The 13,120-nt window shown below is 36.4% G+C and overlaps 1 protein-coding gene across 1 annotated transcript in view; it reads left to right on the plus strand.

The window, feature by feature from the left end:
• Positions 1–13,120, plus strand: part of CDH13 (cadherin 13) — a 583,915-nt gene that overhangs the window by 445,743 nt on the left and 125,052 nt on the right. The gene's annotated exons all lie outside the window — the stretch shown is intronic.

The raw sequence follows: 13,120 nt of genomic DNA on the forward strand, positions 1-13,120 counted from the left end.
GAGGAGTCTGTTAAGTGTTTTGTTTATTTCTTAACTGGGTGTAAGAAGTTACGTGCTCTGATCAATATTTATGAATTTGGTAGTTTGCAATTTCTGGACAAGACATTCAGTGTTGGGTGGTGAGAGCAAAGATCTCAGGAATGAGTGGAATTCAACTTTGAGTCACCAATTTGCTGTCTGGAAGTAAAAAAAAGAAACCTAATTGTGCATATAGCTTGCTATGAGATTATTATAGTTTGATGCTTTAAATCCTTTTCTAGATTTTTTTTTTTTTTTTTTTTTTTATTGAGTGGACTTAATGGATTAATTCATTTGGTACCCCCAGGCAAAAAAATGAAAATACAAAAAAGGAATAGTAAAGGGGCAGGTACTCTGCATGTGGTTTTAAGGTGAATTACCATAGTGCCAAAATCTGTGTTTATTATAGAACATTAACATTATGAGAGCAAAAATAGATAGCAAAGAAAGCTTAGGTATGATCACTTCATGTTCAGGATATAATAAAGTCCAGCCAAACTGTTAAATTAAAGGTTTAGTTATGAGAACATATGAGATCTGGGCACCAATACCAGCGGAAAAGGCCTTGACTCTGTATAAGCACAGCTCAGCAGTAACTAAAACATCCCTGTGTTATCAATGCTGTTTTCAGCACAAACCCAAAACATAGTCTGGTAGTAGCTTCTATGAAGGAAATGAACTACCCCAACCAAAACCAGCGCAGTGACCTAAACAGTTACTCTATAAATCAACATTTCGATTACGTAGCCCTGTGTGCTCTTACATTCCTGGAGACAACCAAGTTTTTTTCTTGCAGGCTGTTACAGGTATGTGCTGATTTACTGAATGTTTCTTCTAAGTTGGTTAGATTCAGGACTGTCCAATGTTCTCAATATTCAGCACATTATTTCTTACTATAACCAGATGAAAATGATGCCCATACCACTTCCCATTTATCTGCGGGCTCTTCCAACAACAGATATTCAGTGGGCAAGCCAGGCACATATTCCAGACACACAGTGCAGTGAAACTGAGGTCTGGGCCTGTAGATCTGTCTTTTAAGTTTAGAGAGTTTCCAATTCTTTCACACTTGTGTGGCTGGCCACAGAATCATGCCCAAGTTAAGTTTTATATAATCGCTACCTTTTTGCCTCAACTTTCCATTCTAAATTCATTGTTTCAGTTCAAAAGCTTTATACTGTTTTCTAAAGTCAGTTTAGGTATTTTTATTCCTAATAGATAACCATTCCCCAGATTAAACCAATTTACTCAAAATTAGAAAATCAATGGAAGCGAATGAACATGCCTGCTTTTCCTAGTATCTTCTAAAGGTCACTGGTGATTCATGAAATAATGATGCTGTCTCCATACAAGGAGTCTGGCCTCAATCGAACAGGTATTATGGCTGGGTAGTATATCCTGAAAGCAAGATCTGAATTCCTCATGGTTTTTAATAATAGTTGATTCAATACCTTTACTTTGAAGGTGACGTGGCAAGCTGCAGTCTTGTTGAAACTGCAAAGTAATTGTTGTTGTTGCTGCAAATGCTGTATGTTTTATGAGCCAAAATGTAGGGCTGTGTAAAATTTTAACACTAAACCCAGGCATTATCTGCAGTTGAATTCCAGTCTAATATTGTCTTGTCAGGTGAAACCTTTTGGAAAAAGTATGTCTGCCATTTTTTCATAAGATGCTCTGTGTTGTGCTCTCTGTCATCTTTGTGGGTTCAGCCTCTTCTCCCCATTCCTGCTTACGTATGTCTTGTATAGAAACTGGTAGTCATGCTTCATCTCTGGAGTTAGCTATTCATGGCCAAAGATGTATAACTTCTATTTTTAACTGTAATAGCAGCTTTTAGGGACAAGTGGCCTAATGGTCCTATTCTGAACAATTCTTGGTACCTGCATGATCTTGATACTATATAAATACCTCTTATGTATCTCTATATGGCTCATGAAATTGAATTATTGTAAAAGAATTGTCTGCCTCGGGTAGAGAGAGATGGGAGTAATATTTGGAGGGAGAAATGTCTGTTCTAGATACTGCTTAAAGAATTAGGAATCTGCTTATCACCAGGCTGGAAGAAGTGACCTTAGAGATGCTGGAAAGTTGGTGGGCAGGAGGGAGTACTATTTGCCACTCCTCTGTAGGATATCAGCTGATATTATTGCCTCGTTGTTATTATATTTTCTCTGGTGAACCTTTGTAGATCTTAAATGTTTTGGTTATTTATCACAATCTTCTATGAAGTGCATTGTCGAAACATGACACAAAGAAATGGTCTTTCCCCTGAAAGCCTTGCTAGCAGGTGTGTAATATCAGAGGGCAGAAAATGTAGATAGATGCATTGAATGATGGTTGGACAAAGACCGCATGAAACAGTGTTTGTGAACAGAAGAGAGGAATGCTTTATCCCCTCTGTTCTTACCCTTCTTTTGGTGGCATCTCAGGGGAAAATGTGTTATAATACATGTGCATAGGGAACAGCAAGGTTTTTTGTTAATGTTTTCCATTGCTTGAAAAAAGAATGGATGTTGAACAACTCAGCTGATCCTTTTTGATGACTGGGATTTGAGTCAGCGCTAGTTGCAGGTAACAGGGTGTAGCTCATGAAGGTACACACAGTATTTGGGGATGTGGGGGGTGCATTTCTACTGGCGCATTCCACAGCTCCAGAAACTGCAAAAATTGCTCCTGATGAATCTGATTATTTGTGACTGCCAATTCAAACCAGCAGTTTCTCCTTGATTTTACTTAAACTTTAAATTGGGTCAATTGCCTGTCATTTGCTAGCTCTTTATTTTCTACTTGAATCTTAAAAATGAGTACCAGACAAAAATGGATTATTCTTAGTTGTTCCTTGTAGGTGTACTGTTTAGAACTGTATTAGCCCTAGACTTAAGAAGTTGAATTAAAGCAAAAATTTCTCTAGGATGGACATTGAGAAGGAAGAAAGCTATTTCTCATTAATCATACCTACATGCACCAGAGGTTGATATGAACTCTTTTAAAGCATGTTAAAACACTGATTAAAATTACATATATTTTCCATATTTTTTAGTGAGTTTTACCACTGCTTGGATCTTGATGCTTTTGGGAAACTTTCCATTTCATTTAAGAAAAATTAACAGTATATAAATTGTTTGTGGGTTTGTTTTGGTTATGTTTTGTTTTGGTTTTTTTAGTTTTGTTTTGGTTTTTTTTTAATTTTAAGTATAATTTATTTCCTGTATGTACATCAGCGGGAACAGGAGACTGGGAGTATTGCCCAGTGGGAGATACAAAGCAGCTGGCAGATTTTGCACATGCTCTGTAGACCATATTATTTTTCCATGCTTAAATGTTTTCAGAAAAGTTGCTGTGGCACAGTGTCAGAAAGACTTGTTTCAGTGCAAGGAATCAAAACACAGGTATTTACCCTGAAGTAAAATAAATTCTGGACATCTAGAGAGGTCAGTTTTTATATCCAATTGCATATATGTGGGAGAATCTTAGTATGCATAAGTAAATATCCAGGTTAATAATTTTGAGATGAAAATCAAATCAAACTTTTTTTTTTCTGGTAATACTTCAGAATTAAATGTAAATTCTAAGCAGACACTTTTAAAATAAAACAAAACTTAGAAGAATGGAAAAAAGAAAAAAATTAACTTGTTTCTGGTAAGCCTTAACTCTGCATCTACTTGTTATTTTAGCTACACAGGATCAGCTCAAAATGAAGACAATTTTGTTAAATTCCTACAAGCCTTCAAAATTTCTTTTTCTTTGTCTGGCATTTATTAGGTCTCTTGGTAAACTGAGAGTATGGAGATGGGAATGGTCCCTGGCACATTAGGTGACCTCTCCTTTGAAGGCTATTCCAAAGCTCTTTGGTGCATAAGGCAGCAGAAGGAATGTGTAATATGAAAGGCGTCACTCTCTCCTTAAGATTGTTTTCTTTCTTGCACTATCTCAAAACAGAACGGTTGTTTTGGGTCTTTTCTTTGAGTTGCACATCCACTTTCAGATCCCCAACCTAGCTATTTCATTTTTTTAACTGTGGTAGTAATCGAATGAGTGTTTGATTTAGCACAGATGGGGGACAGTGTGTGCTTCAGAGCTATTTCCATAGCATAGTATCACCTCCAAAAGCAGTAAGCAAAAGAGTCATTCTCTCCCGTATGCAGAAAAAGTGTATGTATGAATCCCACAGATTACGTCCAGCAAGCTGCTGAGTGCTTTTGATTTCTATTGACATCTGCTGAGGGAAGCTGAGTGCTTCCTGCCTCCAAGGAAAGACTTAGCACCATGCAGGATTTGTATGGGCTGAATCTACCAGTGTATTTTTACTTATAAATTTTTCAGATTCAGGATTGTTTCCAAAAGTGCATGATCCTCAGGGTTTGCAGCAAAACTCAGATAATTTCTCAAACAACATCCGTTTTCATTTTCAGAAGGCAGGTAAGGACACATTTTTGAGGATTAATGTGCTTTTTTTTCTTGTGGGAGTCAGGCATCCTTGAATGTGTCACCAATAAAGATTGAAGTGTGTTACGGGGCAAATTATACCTCCAGATATCCATTGGAGAATACATTTTGATTCACAAATTCAGAGAAGAAGGATGCCCTCCGTCAAAATGTATGGTCTAAATGACCCAAAATAGAGCAGAAGTGGGTGGGGAAGAAGAAAAAAAACGGGGAAGAAGAAGAAAAAAAAAAAAAAGAGGAAAGAAACCTTGAGGAAATGTCCTCAGTTTTGTGTTTCAGGGATGGAGAGTCCATTTCAAAATGACACTTCCCTGCAGTGAAATAAAAATTATGCTCCTCATGTGCATAGGAGGAGAAAACGCCTGTACTCTTGTAGAATCAACTCTTAAATTTCCTTTATGGATCAGTAATCAGTTTTTCTGCTTACTCACAATGCTATTTTGCCAGTGTTAAAGACCCCTCTGCTCTGCAGTGAAAGTAGCTGTATGATTTGTATAAATTTTATGTGACTAAAGTACTGTAAGAAAGCTGCCACACAGTTGCTTAAGTGAAATATTTACTTCTCAGTTTGAGGAGTAATACGCTTTTGCTTTTGATAGGAACTGCTGTGCTTAATTTGAATTAAAGTTAACAAATAGTTTGAGATATCTGCTACATGCTGGACTAGGTACTGTCACGTATGTTTATAAACACTTCTTTTCAAGAAAACCAATTCAAATATTCTGTGATTCTGCAAAACCCTGGGCTAGATTCAGTAAAATGAAATGTATGTTCTCTGGTGAGGCTGACACTCGGTGTGCCTGCACGAGCTATGCCACCGTTTCAGTAAGCAAGTGCTATATTTTGTAACCATTTGAACCAATCTTGCTACATCAATCTACCATTACTCAAGGTCACCCCTCAAATGCTGTGTTCAGTTTTGGGCCCCTCACTCCAAGATGGACATGGAGGGGCTGGAGCATGCCCAGAGAAGGGCAACGAAGTTGGGGAGGGGTCTGGAGCCCAAGGCTGATGGGGAGCAGCTGGGGGATCTGGGGGTGTTCAGCCTGGAGAAGAGGAGGCTGAGGGGGAGACCTTATCGCTCCCTACAACTGCCTGACAGGAGGTTATAGTGAGGTGGGGTAAGTCTCTTCTCCCAAGTAACAAGTGATAGGACAAGAGGAAATGTTCCCAAGTTGCGCCAGGGGAGGTTTAGATTGGACTTCAGGAAAAATTTCTTCACTTAAAAGGGTTGTCAAGCAAGTGGTCGAGTCGCCACCTCTGGAGGTATTTAAAAAGCATAGCTGAGGTGCTTAGGAACATGGTTTAATAGTGGATAGGTACAGTTGGACTCAATGATCTTAAAGGTCTTTTACAATTAAATGATTCTATGATTATTTGAAACATATATATTTTTTCTTCTCTTTATTATGTGGAAACATGGAGGTGAAAGCCTTATGCCATAAACAATGAGAAACCTGGAGTGACATTAGCCCATCCTGCTCATGTTTATGTGGACCACTTGTAATAGCATAATAGCTGGCTGAGCCTCCTACTTTACTGGATGGCTCTAAGCTTTAAACAACAACTACAACAAAAAGCAGGTTATAACAACTAGCAAATACCCCTTCCTATCCATACATTGATGAATGACTGTACAACGTCTAGCAATTTTTCAAGTCAACAGCAGCTCACTGATACATATTCACCAATACACTGCTTGCATGACGGACTGAATGCCTGCATAAATGTTCTTTAGAGTATTCAACCAGTTCTGCTGTGATAAGTAAATCACAGCATTCTTGTTGATAGGGCTTAAGTTCTCTGAAGGGGTAGCAGTAGGAAATAGAAAAAGCCTGTCCACTTCTGCAGATGGACACTACCCTCTTTATCCATGTTCTCCATTTTGGAGATATGTGTCTTAAGCAGTCAATATACTTATTACTTACTCGATCTAAATGCAAATGCTGAACCAACAGTACACTCTCATTTTTAATGAAAAGATATTAATCTTTTCAGCAAAGGCATTGTACATTTGATCTTCATATTAACCTCTAAAATATTCATATTTACAGTGATTGTGGGAAAACGTATGCCTTGGAGCATATCAGCTCTGAGTTGGAATAATTGTATCATTTTGTCTTGTCTTCTCTGACAGAATTCCCACTTGCACACCTTTAACTTGTTTTGCGATATAGTAAATTCCATAGCTGGACCTCAATTTCTATGGTTTGGGTTTTTTTTAGTGACAGATATGGCAATATCTCATACTTCTTTTCTGCTTAAAATACAAGATAAACAAGGCATTCATCCTTTTCCCTCGATTAATGCATTTCTTATACTATGGTTTCTGATGCCTGTAAATATGAGGAGCGGTGGGTCTTCAGTCAGAGAAGAAGTGGTGGGTCTTTGGTCTCTTTTCAGAGATTATTCCATAGTCCATTTTTTCTCAAATATTAGAAAAGTAGAAAAATGGGGAGAAGAAAGCTTCCAGCTATGGTGCTAGCTTATGAACAAATGGACAGAAAGATGGAAAGTGCTTGATAGAGATGTAAACTCTTATTTAAAGTTAAGTTTATGATGAACTTTCTAGCATTTGGGTTTAAATGTCTGCAGTGAGAAAGAATCTTATTTTATTAGATGTATCAGTAATTCTTGGTTTGAATCTTGTTATGGTTTCAATGAGAAAGGTCATTAACCCATTCTTAAATCTTGAAAGAGGCTGTGCAAAAGAGGTAAATAGAAGTAAAAATGAAATGTCAAAATATACGTAGTACCATTCTGGTTAGGAATAGTAAAGATTCCCATTGCCAGAACATTAGAAAAATTGTTCGTGATTAAAAAAATGTGCTTAAAGCTGTAGTGGCAGAATTTTCACAAATCCTTCATTATGTTGTTTTTATCTGTTTCTATTTTCATTTAATTCAACACATAGTTTGATAGTCAGATTTTGTAAAAATAAAAAAATAAAAAAAAATAATCTGACAATAATAGGGACCAGATTTTTTTATTCTATAAAAATCTATGAGAGTGAATATATCACACCAGGAACCTCACAGGCAGCCATTTCAGCACAATGCTACTGACTCTGGGCAGTGAATATAATATGAAGATCACAAAGGCAGATAAATCACTGAATGGTTTTTTTTCAAAACACTAAGCACAACGTGTAAGAATTGTACCTCTGGAAAAAATAAAACCATTGGGTGAACAAACACATTTGCTTTCTTTGTAAATGAAAGGCTCCCTGAGTAAATTACTGCTTATGCTCTGTGTCTTGCATTTCTCTTTCCACTCTGAACCGAGCACGACCAGCTGCAAAACCCTGGTGACCGCTAGAGCTCCCTCCAGATTCTTGCATTGGCTCCTCTGTGTGGATGGTTGAGGCCACAGCAGGTTTTCCTTTGCAGTCCTAAACTCTGGTTTGTTGACAAAAACATTGTAGGTAGAAACCCCTAGCTATTACAAACTCCAGATTATCATCCTGCCAGATCTGCTGGCTGACATCCATGTGTAGCTGCTCCTTCACAATTTCATCCAATATAAACTGGGATAATTGCTATATATACTACTTAAGCTTTTTAAACTGTAGATTGCAGGTAGGATAAATAATAACCACTTAGCAGGCAGAGCTTCTGCAGGGGCATGTTTCCCTCCTCTGTGTAGATGAACCACATGAAATCTCAAGCCATTTCTCAAAGGAATCTTTTTCTCCTCACTTTCTCTGTGTTTCCTTCTGATACTGAGGGAAGAAGAGCAAGCATTCCCAGCTATTTGTGAGGATCCTGGATTTATTTCTTAGGTAGGCTACTAGTTCTTCATTCCTCTAGTATGTTATCCACCATAGTATGAAAAACAGGTGCTTCTCAACTATTGATGACTCTAAGCATCATTTTAAAATATGTACTTCTATAATAGCTTACTTTCTGGAAAAGCTCCATATTTTCCACAAGAAGATGTGAATATGATTTTTTTAAACTTGCAGTTCTCTGTAGCCACACTGAGAAATATTTATATTCTCCCTCTCCTGTTTTGGGTCAGGAGTTTTGGTATCACTAGCTCCTGTGGCAGATCCTGTTTGCTGATCCTCTAGACACGTCAGTCATCTGAGCACCACGAGTTTCTCTGATACTGACGTATTTCAAAGAGATTTAAAAAATATCTTCAAAAAAAAATCTTCACTTACTAAGAGTGACACAGAGCATGATATCAGCTGCCCCAATACTTTGAATAGAGGCCTATAACTGAAATGTTATCTTTTTTGGCTAGAGTTTCTTTTTCTAAAAAATTGAAAGGCATATTAGCTCTGTGGATGTTTAGACGTTAAAATCCACTGTGACCAATTACTATCTAAGAGAGGGAGAAAAGAGTGGTGTACTTATAACAAAAAAACTTCAAGTGGCAGATTTTGCAGAGCGTGCTGGTAAATTACTAAATGCTGGCACATATTCTGCTGGTGCAAAGAGCCAGACGGTCGCTGAAGTTCAGCTACAGTGGAAGATAGTAAAACTTAGAAATTCCAGATTAGAGACACATTGCATTTTGTAGGTATCTGGGGCAATGGTTTCAGTTCAGGAGAGAGAGGATTGGAAGAGCCAAAAGGTGAGAAAAAACTGAAAGATTCTCACTGCCCATGTTTTTCAATCCTTTCTCAGAGTCAAGGAATGTGACTACAAAAGGTAGAAGTCTGCTGTTTAATCTCAATAGTCCCTCTTTTTCTTGCAAATATCCCTAGTTTCCAAGCAGGTTTTGCTGTCTGGGTAAGATGAACTCTTTCTTGTCATAGAAGGAGTAAGGGTGTATTGCAGTTAAAGCTTGAAAAAAAAAAAACCAACAACCCAAACTTGTTGAGTTTTCTATCGTAAAAGTTTGATTTTTGCATCAAGTATCAATATTTTCAGGATGCTCAGTGCTTAAGACAGCAAAAGGGAAATCATCTGGAAGTAGTCAGTTTACAACCAGCATGACTCAAGTAGAGTTAGGACTGAAAAGTAAACTGAATTACTTCAAAGTCACTACGGGAGTAATTGCTCACCTATATCAGAGGTGCAGCTCAGAGTGCTTGTGTCTCTACAAGAGTTACCCAGAGATGCTTCAGGAGAGAAACTTTTGTGTGCTTTACCATGAAAATCAATCACTATTCGTTCTTTTCTCAAAATGCAATAAAGCTTTGGAAACAGAGTGATTAACAACTCTACCTTCAACCAAGAGCAGTATCAAATATATATTTACATACTTGTGACTGTAATGAACACTTAACCCTAATAGTGTTGGAAGTGCACCAAACATATATGCATCTGTATGCTTCGTTAACACCTTGGCAAGGGAGAGAGTTACCCAGTGCCAGAAATTAGGATTGCACACTGGTCATCTTCCCAAGAGAAAACAAACAAAAGAACCCTTAAATTAATGTTTAATATCAAAAAGGAAAAAAGAATCCAGCTATAAAACTGTGGTTTGAGTCCAGATTCCTTAGCCTGTTTTTTTTTAAAGTAAAGAAGGTATTGTCAAATACAAATAGGGTTAATTTTAGTGTTCTACTAGCATAATTTGGATTTCCCAGTGCCATTATTATGGAATAATTCCTCTGGAGACAATAGAATGTTACTTTTAATTCTCCAGATGCCAATCCGGTCTTTCTCATTTTATTTTCACTTTCTTTTATCTTTCCTGTTTTCTTATGACTTTCTGGTTTTAGAGTGTATGTTGCAAAAATTATTGAAAATATGCTGGTTTGAAGGAGATTTTATCTTAATACCCTCAACGAGAAAGCTCTCTCTCCAAATTCTGCCTAATTGTACCTATCCTTTGTGCTGGACTATCTAATTACAATAACATTAATTAAAAGGGGGGGGGGGGGATGGGGGTATCAGCTTTTACTTCCAATGTCATTTGTATTCTTTTGGCTTCTGTGAAGCACTAGGTAGCATTTCTCTATTTGGTTGTGTCAACATCCTATAGTCGTCAGTCTTTAATATTGAGTTATTTAAAACTCTACTCAAGGTTAAAAAAAAAATCCATCTTAGAGTATATGAATAATATTAGGTTCTAGTTTTCTGTTTATATATTCAGTAAATTACTTCCAATGTCATTTGTATTCTTTTGGCTTCTGTGAAGCACTAGGTAGCATTTCTCTATTTGGTTGTGTCAACATCCTATAGTCGTCAGTCTTTAATATTGAGTTATTTAAAACTCTACTCAAGGTTAAAAAAAAAATCCATCTTAGAGTATATGAATAATATTAGGTTCTAGTTTTCTGTTTATATATTCAGTAAATCAATTAAAAGATAATCTGAGAGGGCAGAATGTGAATAATACTGGTATGTTTGATTGAATTACACATTTTAGTTCTTGGAACAGATAAACATAGGTAAATACACAGAAATACCCTAAAGAAACATCTCTTTGAAGAGACCTGAAGATGGATAAATTGTTGAATTAAGCATATATAAATATAAAGAGTCATGTTAATCAAATTCTCCTCTGCTTCTCTTTTGGACTGGAGAATCCAATAGTGTTTCACTTGTAATGCATTCATGTAACTTTTTGCCTATTTGTTTTTCATTTTCATATATTAAGCAAAGTGTGAAAATTGGAATTTTGATTAAAATATAGCTGGAACATCCCAGAGAGTCTAGTGACAGCCTTTGAATCTGTTTTTATTTGTCAGTGTGGTACATTACATCCATATTATATATATATATATATAAAAAATTCAGAAGCTCAAAACTTAAAGCATAAATGAAGTAATTCAAACGTGTGGTTGATTACTATAGAATTAAAGAAGTTCCATTTACCACAGAAGGGCTAGCATTTTCTTTATATGAGTTATATAATTTTTTGATATGGCTGTGGAAGTTCCCTAAATGATTGATTTTTTTCTTGTTGGAGGATCACTGAATTCTCTGTTAGTGATTAAAATGCTGCCATTTATGCGTATAATTCAGTTTTGCTGATTACTTTTTACAGTTTGCTTTTGACATCTTTAATTTTATCTGTCTTGCGTCACAGACTTTTTTTTTTATTTTTTTTAAGGCAAACTCAATTTCCTTGAGAGGAAATCCATAAAGCATCATTCTCCCTGCAGAACAAGTAGAAGCTGAGTCCTTCAAGACTATATATAAATCACTCTTAAGGGAAGACATTGCTCACTCAGAGAAGTGATTTGTAAACACTTTAAGTTTGTGCCATATTATGCTACCATCTTCAAATAAATACCTCAATCTAAAATATGAATTCTGCCTTGTAGGCTGATGGTACTGTGGAGCAGTATTTATGAATGTTGACTTTTCTTTTTTGACATACAACCTATGATGTCTTCAGACTGTTGCCTGACACTCATTTAATGATTTTTAGAATACTACACCACAACCTGGCCTAGGTGAGATGCAATTTTCAACATAAGGATTGAATATCCTTGCCACTTCAGTTTTTTATTATAGTATTTCTACTAGGATGTTGCCTTGTGTAAAGTTTGAAAGTACACTTAGATGGTCCAGGCAACATATACGCTAGAGATGAAATGCACGGCAGAACTGATAGGGGAGGAGAGTTGCAGTCTTTGAAATGGGGGATAATTCCACTGACAATCATGAAAATATTTCAGTTTTAAGGGACTGCAACAGAAAAGAGGCCCCAGAATCTGGCTTTTGCTTCTGTAGTGGAGGGGAAGTAAATTTTATTCCAAATGTATTTCAATTTAATAAACATCTGTCATGTATATTTAAAACTGCCATTTCAGGATTGTAATTATATCATCTGAAAATAAGTCCTTCTCAAAAGAGAATTGAAGTGACAGGCTGAAGAAAATGAAACATGACGTTACTCGTTCTCCTTTCGTCCTAGAGCTAAAATTTAAATTAATTTTCTTCTTCTTGTCAGAAAGTATTTTAATTGGAAATTATTTTTGATTGCAGTTTTCAGAGAGGAATGGGATTCTTCCCATTGTGTGTGTACAGAAGTTGTTCAGTGTCTCCATAATATTTTACTAAATTAATCATTTGCAGATATTTTAAATAGTTGACAGCTGTACTGGTAATTCTAAAGAAGGTTAGAAAATTAAAAAACCTGAGATAAACGTGAAGATTTTCACCCTTTTTTTTGTTCCTTAACACCTTTGCATACAGCCATGTAGTGTTTGTTGCTATAGTTACCTGCTTGTTGGGAGAAATGAATATTTGATATTAGCAGTAACTAGACTGTAAAAATTAGATATGCTGCTTCAGTTCAATTTAGGTTTACCACATTTTTTTTTTTACAGCTGAATTTCCTTTAAAAATGTTGAAGGAAAGTTATGGAGCCGTATTCTTATGGGAGGTACAAGTCTCTATAGCCCTGTAAGTTCATTCACGCTCATTCCGCAGTCCTCTGATGAACTAAAAGATCGTAATTAAATTTTCTTCCAATATACTTTCATTTTCAGCTTTCAGACCTCCTAGAATAGGAGTTTCTCCTATTAATATCTTAATCTAAATAGCACATAGGACAATGGTAGTCATGCCATGGCCATCACAGATGGTGGCTTTCTGTGCTGAAACTTTGACCCAGCCTACAAGGGATCAAATATAGGTGTTTGGCCTAATGTCTCATTTCTGAATTATTTCTGGTTTGGCATAATGCTTTTTTGACACCCGATTCAACCATCACCAGGCAGTGAAGCATGAGAAGGGGCAGGAAT

This window comes from Egretta garzetta, unplaced genomic scaffold (genome assembly GCF_000687185.1).
Source record: "Egretta garzetta isolate BGI_Z169 unplaced genomic scaffold, ASM68718v1 scaffold39, whole genome shotgun sequence".
Taxonomy (NCBI): Eukaryota; Metazoa; Chordata; class Aves; order Pelecaniformes; family Ardeidae; genus Egretta; species Egretta garzetta.